Raw genomic sequence first — 26007 nt, 5'->3', positions numbered from 1 at the left:
TTGCTTCCAGTGTCTCGCTACTTCGCCATTCATCATCCCATGCGAGCCCTAAAGCAACTCAGCGAGGCAGGCAGTGAGCAGGAATAATTATCTCCATTTTACAGCTTGGACAGGCTGCCAGAACTTCCCTGATACTTTAGAGGACCCCAAAGGAATGGTGGAGATGCGGGGAGGACTGAAAAGCTAATTTGTGGTTGGGCTCACAGCTTCGGGGAACGTCCCTCTGTTTATCCGTCTAGCATGATAATGGCTATGTCATTTATTGCTGGGTTATTATTAAGCCAGGCTGTGAGTCGCTCTGTGTGCTGGATCTCGCCTACTTAGAAAGCAAGAGGGGGCAGGAGGAGGGAACCAGAAGCAGAGGCAGAGCCAGGCTGCTTTTAACCGAGAGACGGTGGGGGGCGGGGGGACAAACAGCTCTTTAAAAACACAATTTCTAAGCATACTTAAAGGTAGAAATTCCAGCCTAAGAGCCTCTTTGCTTGGTAACGCACCACCCTTAAGAAAGGGCAAAATTATCAAGACGTTGAAGAGCAGGAGACGTCAGGCTGTGGATGAAGGCCTACTCCGTGCCAACTTCTAAGTAAGACGAGGAATTACAGTAATTCAGCCCACAGCCATTTCCCATTTTAACTGATGTTTCCTGTTTTCTATGCTAGGCATCGTAAGAATATTCAGAACCAGACCCGGAGTTCACAGGCCGTCCCTTCACTGGGGTACATTCTTTTCTGTTCACTCAGCGCGTTATGTGTGACTTTACAACCCAAAACAGATCTGTTTTCCTACTGACCTCAATTTGCGGCCACCATTACTGCTGCTGAGAGAATTCTTGGCTCTCTGGGGCTGAGATGCGGAGAAGAACAATCTCACCTAGCAGTTCCCTGGGCCTGTTGCCCTTGAAATAGAGCCTGGACCTGTTGGTTGGTGTCTCTGCAGGAATCATCCACATCCGGCCATTTGACTTGGGAGTAAGAATGAGGGGGCAGGAGGGGGCCAGAAGTCTCTTTCCAGCCCTTTCAGCTGATTGCTGACCCATCCCAGGGTAGATGAAACAACTGGGCACTTTGTTCAATTTGTTTTTGATGGTAGGAAAATGAAAGGATTTTTTTTTTTTTTTTTTTTTGGTACGCGGGCCTCTCACTGTTGTGGCCTCTCCCGTGGCGAAGCACAGGCTCCGGACCCGCTGGCTCAGCGGCCATGGCTCACGGGCCCAGCCGCTCCGCGGCACGTGGGATCCTCCCAGACCAGGGCACGAACCCGCGTCCCCTGCATCGGCAGGCAGACTCTCAACCACTGTGTCACCAGGGAAGCCCGAAAGGATGGTTTAAAAAAAACCTTTTATTTTGAAATAATCTCAACATTTCAGAAAAGTTAAAAAAATTCTTATACTCTACCAATTTGTAACATTTTGTCACGTTTGCTTCCCCTCTGTCCCTCTCTCTGTCTCTGTGTGTGTATATATAGTTTTTTTTTAATCTAAACCATTTAAAAATAGGTTGTATACATCATGCCCTTTTATTCCTTAATACTTCAGTATGTATTTCCTAAAAAGGGAATTTTCTTATATAACCAGAGTGAACAACTTCAGGAAATGTCACATTAATACTTTTTATCCAAGTCAATATTCCAATTTCATCAATTATCCCAATAATGTCCTTTGACAAGATTTTTTTTTCCTGGTGCAAGATCACGTATCGCATTTCGTTTTTGTATTTGTTTAGTTTCCTTTAATTTCTAACAGCTTTTTAGCTTTCCTTTGTCTTTTATGATGTTGACATTTTAAAGAATTCGGGCCAGTTATTTTATAGAATCTCTCTCAGTTTGGGTTTGTGTGATGTTTCCTCATAATAGATTCAGCTTTTGCATGTTGGGCTAGAATTCGAGTCAAGTGATTTTGTGTCCTTCTCAGGGTATCACATCTGGAGGTACATCATGTTTGTGGGTGGTATTCATTTTTATCATTTCATTAAGTACTGTCCCATTTCTCCATTATATTATTTCTATTTTTTATTCCTATTGTAACTGCTAAGCAATTTGTGGGGAGATAAAAATGTGAGACTATGTACCTATTCTGCACCTCATCAAATTCTGACAACCAGCTTTGACAGAATTAAAATTTCAAGCCCAGTTATTTGGGACTCAGGGAGAACGCCTTATTCTCAGAAGCTACGTGTTTCAGACAGACAAGGGCTATGGAGCATCTCTGTGGGTTTCTCAGAGACGTGGTGGCTGGTTTCCTCACACCTGCTGGGTTCCAGATAGGCTGAGGGGGTAGGGGGCTGCCTTCCTCATCTGTGACACCAAGTTCCACCTCCACAGGGTGTGGAATAATGCATTCCTAGAAGTGGAACTGAAAACCAGAAGTATGAGTCAGGGTGATTCTTTTTTTTTAATTTTTTTCCAGGGTGATTCTTAATGGCCCAGACAGCCCCATAGAAAGATGCATACAAGGAAATCAGGTCTGTCCATATGCAAAGCTGTTATGTGTGGGACGTTTGTCTCTGGTTCCCTCCATCAATGTGCCTATGAGCCTCATTCCCCACACCAATCCCATCCCTCCTCTCTTCTTTAGCTGCAGTGCTGCTGAAAGAGTATCTATTTAAAAGGTGGACATGGAGTCGGTCCTTTTGGACCAGAGAGCTTAAAGCCAGGTGGGGACAAGGGGGTCAAGGGCAAAGAACAACGTGGTGAAAAGGGTGAAATCCAACTGAGCAGCTCCAAGAGGCTGCCCACAATTGTTCTTGAGCCACAAAGAGGGAAGACCTTCTTTATGCCCTACCTTCCATTCCAGCCATTCTCGTTCCCATGAGGGAGTCTGCCACCACCTGAGATCGCCAACAGTTTCTTTTGGCTAAAAATGATTGTGTAGAAATATTACCTCAGAGGACTTTATTATACAAGAGCTACCAGTAGATGGCCACTTCCACAACCGGAGTGGCCGGGACAGAAACTTAGAAAGAAGCCTGAACCGTCTCTACAGCAGATTAGCACAGAAAGGAAGACCAGGGAGCTTATTCGGCAACCAAAGATTCTCTTGCCCTGTCAATATTACACAAGCCTGGAGCCCCTTCCTGAAATATATATGTAGGCTAGTGATTTATTTATTTATTTATTTTTTGCGGTACGCAGGCCTCTCACTGTTGTGGCCTCTCCCGTTGGGGAGCACAAGCTCCAGACGCGCAGGCTCAGCCGCCATGGCTCACGGGCCCAGCCGCTCCGCGGCATGTGGGATCTTCCCAGACCGGGGCACGAACCCGTGTCCCCTGCATTGGCAGGCGGATTCTCAACCACTGCGCCACCAGGGAAGCCCAAGGCTAGTGATTTTTAAGAACGACTGCTGAAACACCATTAGAAAAATTAAAGTTTTACACTTTTTAGGTAAATAGTTTACATTTAAGAATTTTCTGGGACTTCCCTGGTGGCGCAGTGAGTAAGACTCCACGCTCCCAACGCAGGGGCCCCAGGTTCGATCCCTGGTCAGGGAACTAGATCCCACACGCATGCTGCAACTAAGAGTTCGCATGCCACAACTAAGGAGCCTTGGAGCTGCAACTAAGACCCAGCGCAACCAAATACATAAATAAATATTTAAAAAAAAAGAATTTTCTTCTCTTAACTAGAGTAATGGGCTATAAAGTATACTCCAAAATTCCTAAAGATTCATAAACATAAATGAGAATTGGCATCGATAATAGTAATTTCAGCGATGGCAGTCTTTTAATAACAACTGCTCTTGTGGTCTTTTTCCTGAACCTCATCCTATGTTTTTCACTTATTCAGTCATTCACTGATTCAATCATTTTAGCCCCATCAAAAACACGTGTGCTGGGCTTCCCTGGTGGCGCAGTGGTTGAGTCCACCTACCGATGCAGGGGGCACGGGTTCGTGCCCCGGTCCGGGAGGATCCCGCGTGCCACGGTGCGGCTGGGCCCGTGAGCCATGGCCGCTGAGCCTGCGCGTCCAGAGCCTGTGCTCTGCAACGGGGGAGGCCAGAGCAGTGAGAGGCCCGCGTACCGCAAAAAAAAAAAAAAAAAAAAAAACCCACGTCTGCTAGGGCAAAGTGAGAGTAGCATCGACATGTATACACTACCAAATGTAAAACAGTTAGCTAGTGGGAAGCAGCTGCATAGCACAGGGAGATCAGCTTGTGCTCTAAGACGACCTGGGGGGTGGGATAGAGAGGGTGGGAGGGAGATGCAAGAGAGAGGAGATATAGGGAAATATGTACACATGTATGCATATGGCTGATTCACTTTGGTGTACAACAGAATCTAACACAGTATTGTGAAGCAATTACACTCCAATAAAGATCTATTAAAAAAAACAAACAGGGCCTCCCTGGTGGCGCAAGTGGTTGAGAGTCCGCCTGCCGATGCAGGGGATACGGGTTCGTGCCCCGGTCTGGGAGGATCCCATATGCCGCGGAGCGGCTGGGCCCGTGAGCCATGGCCGCTGAGCCTGCGCGTCCGGAGCCTGTGCTCCGCAACGGGGGAGGCCACAACAGTGAGAGGCCCGCATACCGCAAAAAAAAAAAAAAAAAAAAAAAAAAACAAAAAAAAAAAAACAAAAAACACCTCTGCTAGGTACTGTGCCAGGCCCTGGGGATATATTGATTTTTTTTTTTTTTTTTTTGTTACGTGGGCCTCTCACTGTTGTGGCCTCTCCCCTTGCGGAGCACAGGCTCCGGATGCACAGGCTCAGCGGCCATGGCTCACGGGCCCAGCCACTCCGCAGCATGTGGGATCTTCCCGGACCGGGGCACGAACCCGTGTCCCCTGCATCGGCAGGCGGACTCTCAACCACTGCGCCACCAGGGAAGCCCGATATATTGATTTTATTTTATTTTTTTAAGATAGAAAGGTTTACCAATTAATTACCTAAGTATGCAGTGGTAGTTCCAGTGTGAAGAATGAATTTTGTTGCCATAATGTTCAATTCTTTCATTACGTAAAAATACTGAATGCGCTGGTGACTACTAAAAAAAAAAAGAATGCAAATGCACTTCACACCTAATTGTGATATATTACCCCTACCTGCCAGGTAAGCTGAGAAGACAGAAATCATTGATCTTCGCAGACAACTGAATTCTAACCTGATGACCGCATTTCAAGAACTCTGTAGTTAATTTCATTTTAGAAACACCAGCCCAAACTCTGTCAGACAACAATCAGCTATAATCATCATTTATGCCATTTAAATGAAGTTGACTACATTTTCTCTAAAAATTGTTCTGTTCCACCTCAAACACTGCTTTTAAAAAAATCTCAATGCCCAGCTGTAAGACTCAGCAATTTGGTGTGAGGTATACGATACTATCTCCCACCTGGCATAAGGTTTTAAATATCCTAACTGGAATCTCTAAATCTTTAATGTAAGAGCTTTGTCACATATACTTTGTTGCCACTGAGAAGCTGAAAAGGCATTTGAGCAACTGTTTCCTACAGATCAATTAGCTACACTACAATTTATCATCAAGTAAAGCGCAGGCATTAAATGCCTGGGCTTCGGGTCCCCTTGAATCTCTCCTAGATAATCTAGGGCAGCTCTTCCCAACCAGTAGGTCTGACAAGACCAGTCCTTGGAGAAAGGCTGAGGGTGGACTGGGCTTTCCTGTTCTCAGGGCTCTGTCCACCCTGCCCACACCGAAGGCCATCCCCTTTCCTAACTCTTTACGGGCAAAAGACACCACCAAAAGTTTAAACCATTTAACAGGCTCCACCACCACTCTCACTCACCCATCCTCCCCACCCACCCCTCCCTCTGACTTAATCACAGGAGGAAGTGAATCTACCTCTGGTGCTGTCAGTTTTTAAAATCTGGAAGTGGGTCACGTGATGTAAAAAGGAAGTTGATGCTGGTTGAAGACAATAAGCTAGTTGGCAGATCTAGAAACCCGAGATGGCTTACTAGCTATAAGCCTTCCAGTAGTCTAATTTAAAAAGAAATTCCAAAAGTGCTCACCTTGGGTTGGAGGTATGGTTACGAAGAATGTGGGTAGGCTGTTTTGAAGGGCTCATAGACTAACTCTAAGGGAACATTCAAATGATAAAATCACAATCATAACAAGAGTAATAGAAATAACAAACTCTTTGAGAGGGCTTGTTTTATATATTTTTTTCTCTTTACATTTTAGCAGTGACAGCATATAAATCCTCAGAATTTGTTTAAAATGTCTCCTTGGGACTTCCCTGGAGGTCCAGTGGCTAAGACTCTGCACTTCCAATGCAGGGGGCACAGGTATGATCCCTGGTCGGGGAACTAAGATTCCACATGCCATGGGCAGCAGGCGCGCGCGCACACGCACACACGCACGCACGCACACACACACACACACACACACACACACACACACCCCTCCTCAATTAAGGACCTACATTAGTTAATGTACACAACAGCCCAGGAAGCATTCTCTTTGGAGGAAAATGTGGACTCCAAATTACTATGTATATGGACATTTGAGCACTTACAAATAAGTTCCCGGGCTTCCCTGGTGGCGCAGTGGTTGAGAGTCCGCCTGCCGATGCAGGGGACAAGGGTTCGTGCCCCGGTCCAGGAAGATCCCACATGCCGCGGAGTGGCTGGGCCCGTGAGCCATGGCCACTGAACCTGCGCGTCCGGAGCCTGTGCTCCGCAACGGGAGAGGCCACAACACTGAGAGGCCCGTGTACCGCAAAAAAAAAAAAAAAGTTCCCCGTTTATATTATGACAACTTGGCAGTCACTAGAGTTTACCTTCCCTTTCCTCTGAAATGTCCTCGTTCCTAGGAAATCTTATCCCCCTCGGCTGCAATCTTGAAGGCTACCCTTCATTTGTGATGCACTCATGCCCCTCAGAGATTTAACAGGAGCCTGGAAATTGGGTGAAAGCACTTGGGACCCTCAGCGGTGTCTTCAGGGCTAATGCTGGAGGCTATCATTTATAATTGAGAAGATTCTCTTGGATGTTGGAAGGAATAAAGTGAGTAGCGACCACTCTCAGCACTGGGGCCAACTTTATTATCACTAAGTCCATATTCTGCCGTGACTTGGCAGACAGCAAAAGCCCAGGACTAGGAGCTGGAAGAACGGACCCACATTTCCTCTTCTGCCACTTACTGGCTGGGTGGCCTGGGGGATTTATTTAAACTCCCTTGTTCCCACCCTCTCAGGGTTGTTCGTGAGGCATCAGTGAGGTAAAAGACAGGAAGTCCTTTGTAAACTGGTGCCATATAAATGAGTTACTGTGATGACATCAAGAGAGAATCAGGGATACCATTTGATTAACTTCTCCGAATTTACACCCTCACACTAATTATGAATACTTTGCAAAATGTACCTTCCCCCCTTCCTCAAACCTGTTTCTAAAATAGTGCAAAGAACACCTAAAAAAGGGTAATGCCTCCACTGGAGGAAATGAGGATGGGATCTGGCTCAAACCTCAGGCAGGTCCTGGGCAGGATGAGCATCGATGTGGGGAAGGGTGAAGCAGGAAAAGGTTAGAAACAGTACACCGTGAAGTGAACAGAAACCATCAGCCAATGAGGAGATCAGTTAGCTACTGAAGTAAGATTTAGGAGGTATCCAGATAACTAAGGTGCTTTCCTAAATGTCTGGAGAGAGCAGTCAATCCAAAATATAACTTCTATATGATTAACAGAGACATTGATGTGTCACCTTGATATGTCAGCATGCTATGAAAGCGCGCTGACAAGGCAAGAGCAGCAGGGTAGTGTGTAGGGGTGGAAAAGGCCAGTGCTTACAAGTCAGACCACTTTAGCTGGGTGACCACAGAAGCCACTTAAGGCCACTTGGTCTCACTTTCCTCATCCACGAAAAGAGTGTCACAACCAAACTCAAAGGACCATTAAGAGAAATGTGCTAAACCTGGGACCCATCTCGATGGCTGGGTTTGACATGCTGTCTTGACATTAATTACATGTAAATACAACTGATTCTCTGACTTGACTGTGAGTGCCATGTGGACAGGGAAATCTATCCCCTTTTCTCTGAATCTCCAGAGTCCACCTAGCACAGTGCTTGGCAGCCCTCAGGGCTTGGGCTTGATTGATCTTATTAAATTTATAATAGAACAATGAGATGTAAAGTGCATTATAAACTGAATATACAAGGTCTACACATATGTAAAGATAAGGTATTGAAGGCAAATAAGACTTTTGGCAATTCAAATGTAAAAATGGTGTGGGAAGGTAAGGACCGGTCAAGGTATCTCCACTTCTGCCCAAGAGAAAATGACATTGTGGCCAGGGCCTATGACTTTAGTCTACTAGCCTAGAGCATCTCTAGGGTGGAGAAAGGAAATGCTCTCAGCAGTTGTCTGGTGAGACTAGCCCTTAGCATCACTCCAAGCTACCTACCATATTAACTGATTCTCACATAGAAGAAAATGTGACACCCTGGTTGGTTTTTCTAGAAACCAGCTTAACAGGTAAGCTCCATGCTGCAAAGAAAGCCTTCAATTTCAGATTCCAATCAAGTCCAAATCTGACTGGTAGAATCAGCTGCCAACTTGATGAAATCCATTGTCTGAAACACAAAAGCGAGAGGCTACGGTGCCTTCTAGATTTCCCCTTGGAGTAAGCAGTATAACCCACAGCTGGGTTATGTCTCCAAGTACTGGCACCGAGGCACAAACATCTCCTTTAATTTGGCCCTCTACAGACCTTGCAAGGGTGGTGGCACAATTTATCATACACGCAACTGGCACAAAGTCAGCACTCTAATGAAGCCTGTTATACTAAAGCAGCCCTGCAGGCTCTCTCCCAATAAAATACGACCACCAGGAATATAATGGTTCCTTTCCTGAATATATGGCACTTCACAGTTAAGAGTTTTCACATGCATTATCCTATTGGAGTGATGGCTGAAGTCCAGTCAGTCCTCCATATCCGCAGATTCCACATCCACAGATTCAACCAGCTGCAGACCAAAAATATTGGGGAAAAAAATTCCAGAAAGTCCCAAAAAGCAAACTTGAATTTGCCACATGCTGGCATCTATTTGCATAGCATTTACACTGTACTAGGAATTATAAATAATCTAAAGATGATTTAAAGTACATGGGAGGTTGTACTAGGTTATATGCAAATACTATGCTATTTTAAATAAAGGAACTTGAGCATCAGAGGATATTGGTACCTGCAGAGGTCCTGGAACCAGTCCCCCAAGAATACCAAGAGACAACTGCAGTTGTAAGGCAAGCATCTCTATTTCCATTTTCTAAATGAGGAAAGTAATGGTCAGGTACTTGGCCAAGGTCACATATAAAGCAAAAGTCAGAGTGGATTCTTACTCCACTGTTTCAGGTAGCCTCTTTTCATCTCTTCACAAAACTGGGGTGATAGTGACCCTGAGAAATAGTGACCTGAAATATTTCTTAGTTCTAGAGTTTTCCTTTAGACTTCTGAAGCCCAGTGAAAATTTTACAAGGGCTATTAAGGGAAAGGGCTGGGACTTCCCTGGTGGCGCAGTGGGCAGGCGGATTTGAGCCCTGGTCCGGGAAGATCCCACATGCCGTGGAGCAACTAAGGCCATGCGCCACAACTACTGAGGCTGCGAGCCACAACTACTGAGCCCACAGGCCACAACTACTGAAGCCTGCGCGCTTAAAGCCCGTGCTCCGCAACGAGAAGCCACCGCAATGAGAAGCCTGCGCACTGCAATAAAGAGTAGCCCCCGCTCACCGCAACTAGAGAAAGCCCGTGCACAGCAGCGAAGACCCAACGCAGCCAAAAATAAATAATAAATTTTTTTAAAAAAGGGGGCTATCTTCTAACTACTTAGGTATTACACAAAATAAATCATAATGTGACTTTTGCCTTTTTCATTTTCTCTACTCCAATGACAGTTGTTATCTTCTTTTCAGAAAAGCTTTCCTCTCAAGAGGGCTCTGTTGAAACTGCCCTGGTCTGGGTAGAAATGGCCAGGGATCCAGCTCCCAGTTTGTAAGTACAGATAAGTGGCGACTATGAATGCAAAATTACTTACTCATGTAAATTAAGTTATAAACTGAGCTATTCACTGACTTGGCTCAAATCGAATTTTAGAAAAATAGAATTCGTCATTAAATGCCTTCCTTACATTTGTAATGTGCTCTGTAATTTTAGAAAGCACCTTCACAGCCTTGTGAAGTTGATATTACTAACCTCAGTTTATAGATCAGGAAACTGAAGCTTTCAGAGGTTAAGAAACTGGCCCTAGGTTGCAGTCAAGTCTCCTTTAAACGAACACAGATTTTCTAAATGTACAGGACAGTATCACCCCTTCCACAGAACCTATTCCAGGATTGGCTTTGGTTGGGTGGTTTTTAGGGAAGTCTAAGGAAACAAGGGTTTGCTCTAGATTGGGCGCTGTCTGAAAGCGTGGCAATTCTATGATTGAGTATCTCAATAAATGTTATCTACAGGGATCGCTGACTAGAAGACAGAGAGGACCATAAAACGGTAAAGAAGCAGCGGCTACTCCTACTAGCGGGGGAGAAGACGTCTGGTGGGTATTGTGGGTTGTACGGGAACTCTGTTTTAGTCTGTGCTTAGATGAAATTCCGCTGCGGCCTTGCTTGGCCTCACTTGACCATGGTTTCAGAGGGACCTTGTCTGGGGCCAGGGGTGTGAGCACCAGGCCGGCTCCAACAGCACCGAGGTCTAGTTGTGTCAGGCCAGAGGAGGTCAGCACTTGCTTCTTCATTCTCAAACAGCTGCCTCTGAGCAGCCTTCACATCGAACAGAAAGTCAAAAAGGTCATTCAATAATAATTTAATTCAAACAAAACCTTTTCTTAGTGAAACCAAAAATATCATCAGCACTAAACTGCCACAGGAGCTCCCTGACAGACTGGATAAGCCTTGAGTCACAATCTTCCTGCACTGACTTGTCTCTCTTCCTCCCTTACCGTCAGCTCCTGGGCAGACAGGAGGCTGAACGGTGGGAGCACCTGCGCATTGCTCCCCAGCGTCTGTGCTTCCCTTCCTTGAGTGACACAATCTCCGGCTTTTAGTTGGGCACATAGCTACTCACAATAAAGAATTCATTCCCAGATCCTTGTGCACCTAGGTGTGGCCAGGTGACGGAAGTGGAAGGGGTGTGTGCAAGTCTTAGGATGCGTCATAAAGAAGGGAGGGGGCGTGACCCCCTCACCGCCCTTGCTCCAAGTTGGCAGGTGGTGGCCATAGCCCAGAAGGACCAGTGCCACACCCTGGGGGTGGCAGAGCGGAAATGGAAGGAAGCCTGCACCCCAGACAACTGCAGGGCTCCACACCAACCCTGCACTACCTACATCCAGGATGTTAAATGGGAGAGAAATAAACACTCACACCCGGAACAAACAATAAAGCCCACTGGTAACTGCATCTGCATAGTCTTGGGTGGGACTGTTTTCTTCCCATTTAAATGTAATAAAATTAAACTTAATTCCAGAAGTTCTTCTAGAGTGCCAGGCTACAGAATCTGTTTATAATAATGGTGTATATTGGTATGCTTTCTTTGTTGTTGCTATGCTTATTAATTGTTTTATGAGTGTATTTATGGCTTACCTAATTACACAGTATATTTCTAATTTTTACCTTTTTGTCTCACTCCCAATAAACCAGAGCCCTTTGATAGGGGCAAAAAGATACTGCACAAATATCTGTTTCAATGAACCTTTAAAGACTCTGTCATGTAATCTTATTTTAACTTCTACTACTTCATCTATTCACTTCTCATCCTCCTAGGAGATATTCACATTTATGGAGGGACGAAAATATATACACCTCAGTGAAACTGCAAACTGCTATGCAACTGCTCCCCAAGTTGGCAAAACCTCAAATATTAAATTTGTGAGTGGCAAGATTTTAAATATATAAAAATGCCTTTGTTTGTAAAAGGCCTCAAAGGGCTGTTTTCACTGTTGATTCATCATATCCCTCACATCTGTAAGACCATTTGCAATTTAGAAAGTGCTTTCATACTCATCATGTCTTAGTCCTCATAGTCAGGCTAGATATTAGTAATTTACGTGTAACAAACAAGGAGCTAGAAGTTCTGAGAGGGTGAGTTACTTGCTCAAGAAGCCATCCATCCAAAATTCCCTGTGGATGGCCCTTTGGGTTACGAGCAACGTGGCAGTAAGCTTTCTGGTACCTGCATCTATGCACCTTGAGCTAACATCTCTGTGGGAGGGATTCTGACACGGAACCTCTGATCAGGGATTTGAGGATGGGGTGTGAGCAAGTAGCAGGGCACTGGGAAAGCAGTGCTGTCAGGGAAACACAGGAGAGCACAGAGACAGAAGGCTGAAGGAGCAGGCCTGACTAGATCGACGTTCCCAGTTTTATGTAGCTGGAAATGTAGGCCACTGCTTTCTAACTTCAGAGTGAAACTAAGTCCAAGTGGACATTGCCCAGGGGTGCTGCCGTGATGACCTGGGTGGTGGCCACGCTCCAGCACCTTGGGTAGCACTTGAGCCTGGTTAGCCAACCAGATCCGCCAGCAACTGCATTAATACCTTGGGTGCCAGAAGGATGAGGCTCTGCAGAGTTGTTTTCTATTGGAAGAACAAGCAGATAACAGCAGCTGGGACTGACCACAGTGGGAAAGGGACAGAGATAGCAGCAGGCTCTGTCTCTCAAATTAGATCTACATTCATCCCGATTATAATTCTGACATTTCCTTCTCGCCTTCACTCTCAGGGTTTGCTTCAATTATTCCCAAACCCCTAATCTAGCCCTTTGGATGAGTATGCAATTTATCGTTGATTCCAGTGAGTTTAAAACAAACCCTCTATAGGAATTTGTTTATAACTTCTCTATTTTTAAATTTATTTATGTTTTATTTCCAGTGGGATAGAATGGCAAAGAGCTCTGGCCCCAAGAGTCAGAAAGCCTGGAAGAAGAAAGAGAAAGAAGATGGAAAAGGAGGGGAAAGGGAATTAATATGTATTGTGCACCAGCTCTGAGCCAGGCACCGTACATACATTGTCTGATGTTCATCGTCACAATGATCCTACAAGAACGGGGTTGTTGGTTCACTGCTGATGAGAAAACGGAGCTTTGAGAAGTTGAGTGTCTTGTGCAAACACTAACCCCCACTCCCAGCAAAAAAACCAAAAGGACTGAAATTCAGTTCTGCCCTGTCACGGGATTTTCCATTGTTCCAAGGTTGTGAAAACCAAATCAGGTAATAGATGCAAAAGCCAGCTACTAAAGGGTTAAGAGAACATTATGAGGATGATGCCAGGACCTGGCAGCTCATGTTCACATAGAATATGTGAGTCTCCCTCGAGGTCAGCCAGTGGCCCAGTCTCAGCCTGGGGGGTGGCCTGGAACGGACCTGAATGAAGGGCCTGGAGGGCTGTGTCAGAAGTCCACTTAGGGCTTCCTTGGTGGCGCAGTGGTTAAGAATCTGCCTGCCAACGCAGGAGACACGGGTTCGAGCCCTGGTCTGGGAGGATCCCACATGCCACGGAACAACTAAGCCCGTGCGCCACAACTACCGAGCCTGCGCTCTAGAGCCCGTGAGCCACAACTACTGAGCCCGCGTGCCACAACTACTGAAGCCCACGCACCTAGAGCCTGTGCTCAGCAACAAGAGAAGCCACTGCTATGAGAAGCCCGCATACCACAACAAAGAGTAGCCCCCGCTCAGCGCAACTGGAGAAAGCCCGTGCGCAGCAACAAATACCCAATGCAGCCAAAAAAAAGGAAGTCCACTTAGGTGAGTGGATGCCATGCCCTGAGACAACTATACACCATTTAGAGGAATCTTCTCAGAAGGCTGTGGGCCAAAATTTTCTTTCTTCCCCATTTTTCCTTTAAAAATATCTTTAGGGCTTCCCTGGTGGCACAGTGGTTGAGAATCTGCCTGCCAATGCATGGGACATGGGTTCGAGCCCTGGTCTGGGAAGATCCCACATGCCGCGGAGCAACTAGGCCCGTGAGCTACAGCTCCTGAGCCTGCACGTCTGGAGCCTGTGCTCCACAACAAGAGAGGCCGCGATAGTGAGAGGGCCGCGCACTGTGATGAAGAGTGGCCCCCGCTTGCCACAACTAGAGAATGCCCTCGCACAGAAACGAAGACCCAACACAGCCAAAAATAAATAAATAAATACATATTTAAAAAAAAAAAAAAAATCTTTAATCCCCATGGATTTCCAAGGTTGCCCTGAGACAACTATACACCATTTAGAGGAAACTTCTCAGAAGGCTGTGGGACAAAATTTTCTTTTTTCCCCATTTTCCCTTTAAAAATATCTTTAATCCCCATGGATTTCCAAGGTTGCTCTTCACTTTCTTCCATATCATTTCCAGTTTATTACTCTCCTTTCCAGCACAATACAGCATCTTTTGAGTTAACTGATGAGAGACAAAGAAAGAAAATCTTGTCTCTAAGGCCTTGTTTATCTTCCCCCCCAAAATAACACATACATATATAATACACAGATAGATGTTACATCCCTGTACACACACACTCACTCTCACATCTTCCAACAGGCTGAGAACAAGCCTTGAGTCCCTCCTCCCCCCACATCCAATCCTACTGGTTCTACCTCAGACCCGTTCCTCCACTCTGCCCGCTCCTGTCTATTCTCACAGCCACAACTTACTCGAGCTCTCACTATTTCTCACCTGCAACAGCACCCTAACTGCTCTTTTCGGTCAGTTCCCCACCTGCTGCTGCTTGGTCCTGTGCACCCACCCTGCATGATTACTTAAGTGAGCTGTTGGTATTACTGGAGATGGCAGCAGTGAGTTAACTAGTGGGCCCATTACAGCAGCAAGCCCACTGCTGCCGTGAGCCCGAAGGCAATAAGGTGTAGCAAATAAGTGTCTGCTGTGGGTTGAACTGTGTCCCCCTCCAAAAACAGGGTATGTTAAAGTCCTAACCCCCCAGTACTTGTAATGTGACCTGACTTGGAAAGAGGGTGTTTGTAGATGTAATCAAGTTAAAAGGAGGTCACTAGGTGGGACTGAATCCAGTATGACTGATGTCCTTATAAGAAGAGGAGAAGACACAGAGACACAGCGAGAAGGCCATGTGACGACAAAGGCAGAGATTGGAGTGATGGAACAGATCCTCCCCAGAGCCTTCAGGGAGAGCATGATCTGACCAAATTTGGATTCTCGCCTCCTAAAGTGGGAGAGTAAGCTTCTGTTGTCTTAGGCCACCCAGTTTTTGATAATCTGTTACAGCAGCCCTCGGAAACTAAAACAGTATCTAAAGAAAGGTGGGAAGAGATGACCATCAAGAAAGAAGCCTTCAGGGCTTCCCTGGTGGCGCGGTGGTTGAGAGTCCGCCTGCCGATGCAGGGGACACGGGTTCATGCCCCGGTCCGGGAAGATCCCACATGCCGCGGAGCGGCTGGGCCTGTGACCCATGGTCGCTGAGCCTGCGCATCCGGAGCCTGTGCTCTGCAGTGGGAGAGGCCACGGCAGTGAAGAGGCCCGCGTACCGCAAAAAAAAAAAAAAGAAAGAAAGAAAGAAAGAAGCCTTCAAATCAAAACAACTCTACTTCACAAGTTTGCCTCTGCTAATTTCTTACCTTCTCCATAAGAAGCCAGGGGCCTCCACATTACGGTTCCAAAGAACAAACCTGATTACCTCATTCCCTTTTTTGTTATAAAACCCCTCCATTTTCTATATGACAAACTCCAAGCCCCTAATAGCCATGTAAAGCCTTCAGAATCTGGTCCCAACCCATTTCTCCAGCACATCACCAACATCCCCTCCTCTCGACATTTCTCCTTGCACGCTGACCTCCAGCCATCACACTGCCCTGGAGTCCAGGGACTGATTCTCATGCACAGTTGACAACAGGCACAGTGGTGACAACCATTCTGGGTGTCCACCAGCTGGAACCAGCCCATAACGTCCTTTCTCTGAAGACCGAAGTCCAGGCAGTGATGAATCAGGCAGAAGGATCTGTGGCTCTGAGGACAGAAGTCACAGGGGTTACCACATCAGAAGCAAAATTTGGTGGGTTTATCAGGCAGTATCAGTTGGTCATATTGCAGCATTCTATTTCCTCTCTGAATTCACATTGAGCATTCACCAATCAGTAAGTTACTGAGTCATCTACAATGTGCTTAGCCCTGTGCTAAGGACACACAGAAAAGTTTAGGAGGCATAGTCGCGTTCACTCATCAAATGTGTTTGGTCTCGATGGGGAAAGGACTAACGTGCAACATGCTCATGATGCAGGCAGCAGAGTTAATTCTATGGCTTATTCCAAAAACTGGAAGAGTTCAGAGAAGGGAAGTGACAAGTGTGAAGCGCAGTAGTCAGGAAAGAGTAGGTGAAGGAATGGGAACTTAGGCTGGGCCTGGCAGATGCACAGGACTTGGTTGGCCAATCGGAGGAGGGGGACTTTCCAGGGACAACACAAATAAGGCACGGAAGCAGAAGAAGCAAGTCATCACTACTGCTAGGGACACCTAGTGCTCAAAGCACCATTCTTTTTTTTTTTTGCGGTACACAGGCCTCTCACTGCTGTGACCTCTCCCGTTGCGGAGCACAGGCCCCGGACGCGCAGGCTCAGCAGCCATGGCTCACGGGCCCAGCCGCTCCGCGGCATGTGGGATCCTCCCGGACCGGGGCACGAACCCGTGTCCCCTGCATCGGCAGGCGGACTCTCAACCACTGTGCCACCAGGGAAGCCCAAAGCACCATTCTTTTTTTTTTTTTTTTTTTAAAGATACATTTTACCTTTGGAATTATTCATTGATCTGTAGGATGCTACTGTGATGCTTTTTTTTTTTTTTTATTTACGTATTTTTTTGGCTGTACTGTGACGCTTGCGGGATCTTAGTTCCCTAACCAGGGATCGAACCCAGGCCCTCGGCAGTGAAAGGGCCAAGTCCTAACCACTGGACCACCAAGGAATTCCCCAAAGCACCATTTTTTCCCCCACTGGTTGTCAAATAACCCTTTATTATTTTTCTTTGAAGTTCTTAACTAGCTGGGCATTCCACTGCACCACTGTTGACGTCATCTATGATGTCGTGAGGGTGGCAGCCACGGACACTGCAGCCCACAGACGGGGTGGTCACCAAGATCTCTTTAATGGTTCCAGAGAGTTCTCTAGCTAAAGATCGATGCCGCATCTGTCCGGCAATGTTGATAATCTCATCAAAAGTGATGTTGCCCTGTGTTTAATGTTTTTCTGCTTCTTTTTTTCTCTTGATGGTTCCTTGAGGGCTCTGATGATCAGCGCAGAGGCAGAAGATACCACCTCCATCTGGGCCTGTCTGTTCTGAATTGTCAGTTTCACTGTAATCCTCATACCCTTCCAATCACCAGTTGCCTTGGCGATGTCATCACCAACGTTTTTTGGAGACAGACCCAGGGGGCCAATCTTGGGGCCAGGGCAGACGTGGGACCAACTTCCCCACCAGTGCACCTCAGCTACACGACTTTGATCTCGTTGGGGTCACACTTAGGTGGCACAGTAGAGGTAGCTGGTGTCGGATGAACCCGGATTCGGGACGACCAATGAAAGTCAAAGCACCGTTCTTGATTAGTTTAGTTCACAGAAGGAGCCTCCAGACAGCAACATCAGCAACACCTGGAAACTTATTAGAAAGCAAAGTCCTGGCGCCACCCCAGACCTACTGAATGAGATGCTCTGGGGGTGAGAGTGGGACCAGCCATTGGTGTTTTTATGAATTCTCCAAGTGATGATGATGCAGGCTAAAGGTTTTGAGAACCACTGCTCTAAGGAGAAGACATGTTACAAATAAGCTTATAATATCTATTCCTACAGAAGAAACTTTCAAATCATCTCTAACTGGAATTCATTTCATTCTTGATATAAGCTAAATGGTGGTCCAGCAACATGTACCCAGCACCAAGGCAGAGACAGTGTGTGCACACGTGAGTGTGTGTGTACACACAGACCAAATCAGTTGTCTGTCGGGAAGTTACTGTTAATATAACATCTGAGAAAGATCTAAAAAAATTAATTATTTAAGGAAGCAACACAGGACTGATGTGATGGTCCTATGGGACAGGAAATTTTATATACTGAAGATAAAGAAAGTGATTTGACCATGGTTACTTAGGACCCAGAAATAATAATAGGAATATACTAGATACAACTGCTTCCCTTGTCATCCCACCACCCTTCTGTGATCATCTGGTGATCAGTTCTCTTATTTCCACACACTGGAGGTGAGATCTGCACACTCTGTTGTGTTCTAACCTTCTGTACTTGAGGGCCGCTGTCAACTCCCTATTTTCAGCACTCCTGCCAAATGGAGGTTGGGTTTGTTTTGATTTGTGTTGGGTCTACAGCTCCTCGTTAAGTAAACTAGGACTCCGTGTCTGGGCAATGCATTCAAGAAGAGAAAAATAGAAGGAATCAAAGTGAATTGTAGGGAGGGAAGGAGGGGGAAGTTCCCTGGAAGTCTAAAAGTAGGAAGCAAGGATGGTATTTTTGGCTTGGAACTTTCTGTACCACATGAAATTATGAGAATGACTTAATTGTTCCTGTGCATTTGAAACCGGAGAGACCATAATGGCTGGGTTACACCCAGACGGACTGGAACAGGACTTAGACAGGGTGGCCTCCTGCCAACAAAACCTGCTCTGCAGACATGAGTGACTGAGTCGTTCATGTTTTCAGGGTTGGGCTGTCTGCTGACCGCTGGCGTTGCTCTTCTCCCTCAATCTCCCCGGAGTAGACAGGGTGCTGTGTTACAGAGGGCTGCTATTTCAGGGGTAACCGGAGGGGCAGTGGGCTCCAGAAAGCCTGGGTTCTATCTAGTGGCTTTGTGCACTGAGGCAACTACATTTACTTCTGTTTCCTCATGTGCTGAATTAGAAGGGCAAACTATGTGCCTTGGCTATTTCATAGAACGCTGGAGGAGAGAATAAAATGAGGGAATAGGTACAAAGAACATCCTTTGGAAAGTTAAGATTGTTATGCTATTGAGAGTTACTCCTGGACTCTCTCTTGTTTTCACATAGCATCTTTTGCAACCCTCTTCTTATGATGGACACCTACTGGGTTGCCTGTCCTGCTCCCTTTTCTGCAGGAGGTGGCAGTCATGATGGTCAATGCCACCTTGCCACCTGACCACAGGAAGAGACCCCCGAGCCAAGTGAGACCAATCAGATTCGCATGCCCAGAAATTGATAACAGAGACGCTTAGAGATGGAGCTGCCATTGCCTCAGGCTCATTACACAAACCCAGTAGTTCTCATGAGGCCATTTTACTCCCCAGCAGGCACTGGGCAACCTCTGGATTCGTTTTTGGTTGTCACACTGAGGAAGGGGGATGCTGCTAAACATTCCCCAACATGCAGGATAGCCCCTCACAACAAAGAACTATCTGGTCCAAAATATCAGCAGTATCAAGGACGAGAAACCCTGCACCAGAGGGGTGATTGCAAGGCAAATGCCTACAGGGTCCAGGCAGATAATAAAGGGCTGATGCAGGCAGTGGGGAAGCTGAGCTGACTGGAGGGTCTGAAGAAGACGGCAGCCCCTATGCCGCTCCAGCCAAATGTCACCCCAGGATATGAGCACTCAAGGTTGCCGGATCCGATTTATCTAGTGAAGCTGGAAATTCAGATTTTCACATGAAATCTGATTTTTAAACTCTGGTGCAATTTTTTTTTTTAAATGTATGGGCCAAATAAACACATCTTCAGGTCCCATGGAGGCTAGGGGGTCAGCAGTTTGTAATCTCTGACCTGAAGGAAGATCCAAAGTCTCCCTCACAACTCCGTGAAGCTATATAGCTCCTCCCCTTACTTCCTTGGATGTTGTAAGGAAGCCCAGGATGTTACATGTATCCCCCCAAAGCTTTAACTAGTACACACCCCTGAACCTCTCTCTCCCTCCCTCACTTCTGCTACATTTTTGACCTGATGTGCCATTTCCACCCAGAGAAGAATTTACATCTCTCAGGGTTGAAAGGAACCTTAGAAAAAAATCTAGTCCTGACCTGCCAAGAAAAACATTTGGCCAATTACTTAACCTCTTCATGCCTCAGTTTCCTCATCTGTCAAATGCAGATGATAATGAAACTTCATTGGCTGTTAGGAAGATTGAATGACTTCATATATCACCTCAACCTCCTTGAATCCTTTGCCTTTGGAAATAATGCTCCAATGCTACTGATGCTGTTAATAAAAATAATAAAACTAGCACACCTTAAGTCAAGATTACATTTGTCTGAGGCTTAGCATAAAAACTCACACAGGGTGGAACTTCAGCATGAAATCAGACTTCCCCAGGACAAATAAGCCATGTCTCATCAGTTACTGAGACGTTTTTGGAACACTGTGTGGACCCTAAAGAATATTTTTTATGTTGATGCATGGAGGACCAACAAGTCCTAGGGTGATTTGGCTTATGGTGATTCTGAGAAGGGGCAAGAACAGCAAGAGGGAAAGTGAGCAAAGAGAGGGCAGCAACCTATCTAACCTGCACTTGCAAAAAAAGGAAAAACAAAAGTATACAAGAAATTCTTGGGCTAGAGTGCAACAATCTCTCACTATTGTAAGAATTTAGTGAATGCAGGTTTATGGCAAATCTAACCTGTCACAGGGCTGTGGCATTCTTTGTAGCAGCCAAGTCACTGGGGCCTGAATTCTTTCCAAGGCTACTTGACCCTCATAAAAATCCTTGACAGTGGAGTGGGTACCATTTTTTCCCTCTGCCTTTGAAAAGCTTCCTTGACAGCACCCATTACAAAGAGAACAGGGTCTGCTCTCCAGCCTGGAGGCCAAAATGTTAATTAACTTATACCTGAGTCTGAAAAAAAAAAAAAAAAAAAATGTGGGTAGTACTCTCTCTTTCCAGCAGTATTAGAGAAAGAAAGAAATGGAATGGAAGTGAATAAACTCCAGAAAGAATTCTGATATTAAGACCAAATGATTACATATGCTTTTTCACACTTGTCCTTCCTACTTTATTTCTGATCACTTTCTACCAAGTAAACTGGTCTTTCAATGACGAAGTTTATTTCATCATGTGTAGATTGGATACTGGTTCTATTGCCTTCCATTGCACATTTCACAAAGGATTTATGTGAGTTTTTCTGGGTTCATTATTTCTATGAAAGCACTGTGCTATGTAAGTAAGGTATCATACAAAGCAAATAATGCACATTAAAAATTGAAACTATACTAGGAAAAGAAATCTGGATTCAGTTCAAGCACTTGTGAAAGTTGATATTAAGAGATCACTCATATATGCTAATAACTAAATTCCCATGACTTTGTCAATAGCAAAGCCCCCCAGATAACCTCAGTAGCCCGAGAGTATTCTACAGCATTGAGTTGCATTCTTGCTAGGAGTGGTTTCCTCCATAGGCAGAGAAGAAAGTGCATCCGATATTTGCAATTTGGAAACGTCAAAAGGGGCATTATACCTTCCAATCTTGCTCACCATCCATCTATTCAATCAATATTTATTGAGTACCTATTATGTGCCAGACACTTTGCTATGAGTTGGGAGATGGAGATGAACAAGACAGGTACTTTTCTCATCCTCTTGGGACTTACAGTCCAATGAGGCATAAAGACAGACTAACAAGCAATTCTAATAGTTAGATAAGAGTCATGTATGGTAAGACATATTCTTCTCATCCTCCTCCGTAAAGAAACCTGGAAGGAGGGGGATGAGAGAATTTAATCTGATATGAATCATGTAAACAGTCCAGATTCTTGGGGCGAACTCTAAACTCGCCCTCTCCAAGGTAAACCAACAGAGGAAATAATTTATGAAGAGAGCAGCAACACAGACCTTCAAGAAAAGGGGAGACAGAAGTGAGGGACAGCTTTGGGAAAACAAATTGTCTGGCTTGTAAGGAGCCTAGGAGTACAAAAGAAGAGTCATGAGAGAAGTGCCAGGAAGGAAAGCTGGTGGGACATCAGGGAAGGCCTGGGACAACTGACGTCAGGGACCTTTCCAAGTCCTGTACGTGGGTAACTAATTCAATCTTTATGATAACCCTATGAGGTAGGTAACATCATCATCACTCCCATTCTACAAACGAAGAAACTCGGAGGCAGAGGTCGCGAAATTTGCCCAAGGTTGTTAGTAAGTCCTGGAGCCAGGATTCAAACACACCCAGCCTGGCCCGAGAACCTCTGTTCCACGTTCCATGTGTGCTGAAGACTTTAGACGTGCCTTAGTAGGAAATGGGAAGTCACAGAGGGTTCTTAAGCAAGGTACTATGTAATTAAAGCATTGATTCAGGAATTCATGTAGTCACTGAACATGGAATGAACTGGAGGGGTGGGGGAGGGTAACTGGCATTTAATGAATGCCTCAGGTGTACCCAGACCTCCTCAGACTTATAATATTATCGAATTACCCAACCATCACTCTGGAAAGACAGATTCCCATTTCACTGATACTGGACCTAAGTCTCAAAATGCCCATTCACTCCTATAGTGGTGGAATCAGATTTTGAACTCAAGTGAGGCTACCATGAAAGTCCCTGCTGTTACAACCACACTGCCCTACGAAGCTGAGGCAAGGAAACCAGGTGGTAGATTATTATAATTGTCAAACTGAGTGGTTGTGAGAATTAGAGGAAGGGGTGGGTAGAAGACTTAATAACTAATTAGACACTGAAATCAATGGAAAGACTGAAGGAAAAAAAAAAGGAAATGACATCAGTATTTCAGGATTCTGAGACTGGAACACTGAGGTGCCATTCACAGAAATGAAGGAATTAAAAGTAGTAAGATGTTTTCGCTTTACTCCAGTTTGGGAGGTAGGGGATAGAAGGAGCTGACCAGAATAGTGACTGAGAATACTAACAATTATTGAGCACTTACTATTTACCAGGCACCGTACAATGGGAGTTACATGCACCAACTAATTTCTCACAAAACTCTGAGATACAGTGTTGTGAGAAATAAATTAGTTTATTATCCCCATTTTAAAGACGAGAAAAATTAGTAAGTTACCCAAGATCACACAGTAAACTGTAGAGCTGAACTTGCAACTGAACTTGAAATAAACCCATCAATTAACTTCATGTCTGATAGGAACTGGATACTTCCTATAAATCTCAGAGGAGTTAGAAGACATTATAATGGGTTAGAAAGACTTTCATGGCTGGGTAAATCTAGAGAAGCAGAACCAGTATGAATGGATAAATGTCACACACAAAAAATAAATTTTAGCTTGAACATCAAGTTTCTGTGGTAACCTGTATTTATTCTAATTTCAAAAGAAAAGAAATGGATTATGTGAAATTTCTTTAAAAGAGAAAAACAAAAGAAACACAACTGCCCTCACATTTCTAATAAGTTTAGCTGTTCAGAAATAAGCAGGCTCCCTTCTGAGACACCACATATTCAAGAACACTGTCAGAAATTGTCAGAAGGATTTCTGGACAAGGGAAAGCTGGAACATAAGAACACCAAGATAGATCTCTCTTAACGTCCTGCCTTTTTTCCTTCACTGGTCACTTCTCAATGTTACCCTTCTCCCTGGATGACGCTACTGGACTCCTCTGAGAAAAGGTGTCCTTAATGCCAGCTTTGTAGCTTAAGAAACTGTCACAGTGAAGCTGTATTTTTAAAAATCTTTTGTTAAAATATATTTATTTATTTATTCTGGCTGTGCTGGGTCTTAGTTGCGGCACACGGGATCTTCGTTGGGGCATGTGGGCTCTCAGTTGCAGCATGTGGGCTTTCAGTTGCGGCATGCATGTGGGATCTAGTTCCCCAATCAGGGATGGAACCCAGGCCCCCTGCATTGGGAGTGTGGTGTCTTACTCACTGGACCACCAGAGAAGTCCCAGTGAAGCTATATTGATACCTCCAAATGGTTTTGACAATTGTGACCTTACGAGCTATTTTTTAGTTGTGAAAAGTGAAATTAAAAGAAAAAAGAAACCAACAGCACTTTTAGACATAAAAGCCCAAGCTTTTTGTGGTTAAACAATCCAGACCATTTGAGAGAACAGTCAAATATTTTTCAAGTTCAAAGTGCTTACCTAGCATGGTTTATAAGGAAGCCAAGAGAGCTGGTGATGGGCTGAAAGGGAAGTGTCCTGCTTACCTGGCTACTTTAACAACCTAAGTAGCTCTGCCAGAGCGAAAGTGAAATCTAATCGAGTCCTGACCCAGATTTTATTGATTCTAAGAAGCACATTGGGGGGGAGGGGGAGCAGGGGAAGCACAATGTTTTGTTCTTGTATTTTAACACAGCTGAAATCAGACTGTATCTTACAACTGATGACATGTCCCTTTTTAGTTAACAGCATTTTTCTTTCCTAAATATACATTTTAAATGGTGCGTCTTAAAAATCAATGGCAACAGGGACTTCCCTGGTGGCGCAGTGGTTGAGAGTCTGCCTGCCGATGCAGGGGACACGGGTTCGTGCCCTGGTCCGGGAAGATCCCACATGCCACGGAGCAACGAAGCCCATGCGCCACAACTACTGAGCCTGTGCTCTAGAGCCCGTGAGCCACAACTACTGAACCCACGTGCCAAGAGGCCGTGCTCTGCAACAAGAGAAGCCCGCACGCCGCAACGAAGACCCAACACAACTAAAAAATAAATAAATAAATAGTTGTTTTAAAAAAAAGAAAAATATCAATGGCAACAGAAAATGGAAATAAGGTTGACAGAAAATAAACATCCATTTTTTAAAAAAATAAACAGACGGAGACTTAGTTTTGATGAAATGTGGTCATTTCTGAACATGATACATAAACAGTTTCAATATGAGAATTAAAATTCCTACTCAAGAATTAAGGGTAAAAAAAAAAAGAATTAAGGGTGATATGGAGCAGGGCTGTGTGCACTGCATCAGCACTGGTGTGGGCTGTGGGCCCTAGGTGCGGAGGGGGCCTCGAGGTTAAGGGAAAGTAGCAGACTTGGGATCTGGCTGGCCCACAAGAGCATCTGGGGGTTGTCACCTTCTATTATTACTAAAGCTTTCAGGGCTCTGCTGTTCCGAGTTGGAGCTACAAAGAGCCTTCTGTGTGCCCACGGAGACTTCTCTGACCCCAGGAGCCCCTCCTTGCTGCCTGGAGACAGAGGAAGCTTCCAAGAGCAGGATGAAAACAGAATCCTAGAGACATCTGAGGTTCAAGACCTAAAGAGGAGGGGGAGGGAATCTCCCCTTGTCTCACCTGTACATTTGCATGAAGTGGGGCATCCTTCCACGTGGCCTCAGTCCTAGAGGGCAGGACCCACTTTGGCCACAAATTATAAACAGAAGAAGGCTCAGATGGGAGACGGTGAGGTAACTAGATTTTCTGAGGTCAAAGAACATGGCACGAAGTCAGACAAGTACATACATCTATGCGGACAACGAGGCAGAGTATATAACATCGAACTATTAGAAAACCCAGTCTTTACTAAGCAGTGTCCCTAGTCTGTGGACACACAATAGGCAAGTGTTGGTCAAATCAGCTAAATCCTGAGTTGTATAAGAGAGAATAGTTGTTTTAGAAAATCAGGCTGTCTCGTTTTGGGAATTGGGCAGATTTGGGGGAGCGGTCAGGAGAGTTGGAGACTCTGGGTTGGTTCAAGGCGAGGAAAGGTGGGGAAGGAGCATCTCAAAGACGCTGACACACAAAGCTCCCCAAGTTCAAGGTGAATGTTCTTCTCCCTGAATCCCAGGTAGGAGAGAGCTGTGTCCTGTCTGTTTATTCCTATCTAAGCACCTCACACAGAAAGCAACACAGAACAGAGCCTCAGAATTACTGGTTGAATGAATGCCCAAGTGCTGCACCTACTTTGGTCAGACTGTTGAGTAAACTTTAGAAGGAGTCTTATGTCCTAAAGATGTTAAAAGACTCCTAAGGGCCTTACTTCTATCAGGGAGTAAAGAAGGCCTTGAGGAGAATCTCAACTGCAAGTTACAAATTTTAAATAATAGTTGAATTTGTTTTTATTTTTAGCATTCTAAGGCTTTTTGCAAAGATATGACTTTAGCCTGGGGAACTATCTTCCCTTCAGCAGGGTTTCACAATCTAAACTAATTCAATTTTTCTTTTCTATTAGGGGAAAAAAAAAATCTCCAAATTACATAACCAGGGATTTTGTGGAAATG

At 45.2% G+C, this 26007-nt stretch overlaps 1 protein-coding gene and 1 pseudogene across 1 annotated transcript in view; both read right to left on the bottom strand.

Moving 5' to 3' along the window:
* The window catches only part of MYO1E (myosin IE), a 208231-nt gene that overhangs the window by 138252 nt on the left and 43972 nt on the right, over positions 1 to 26007 (bottom strand). The window lies entirely within an intron of this gene.
* Positions 16921 to 19019, bottom strand: LOC132489226 (large ribosomal subunit protein uL11-like; annotated as a pseudogene).

Source organism: Mesoplodon densirostris, chromosome 4 (assembly GCF_025265405.1).
Source record: "Mesoplodon densirostris isolate mMesDen1 chromosome 4, mMesDen1 primary haplotype, whole genome shotgun sequence".
Lineage (NCBI taxonomy): Eukaryota > Metazoa > Chordata > Mammalia > Artiodactyla > Ziphiidae > Mesoplodon > Mesoplodon densirostris.
Note: the sequence above shows the minus strand (reverse complement) of the source record. Positions and strands in the feature narration are given on the sequence as shown.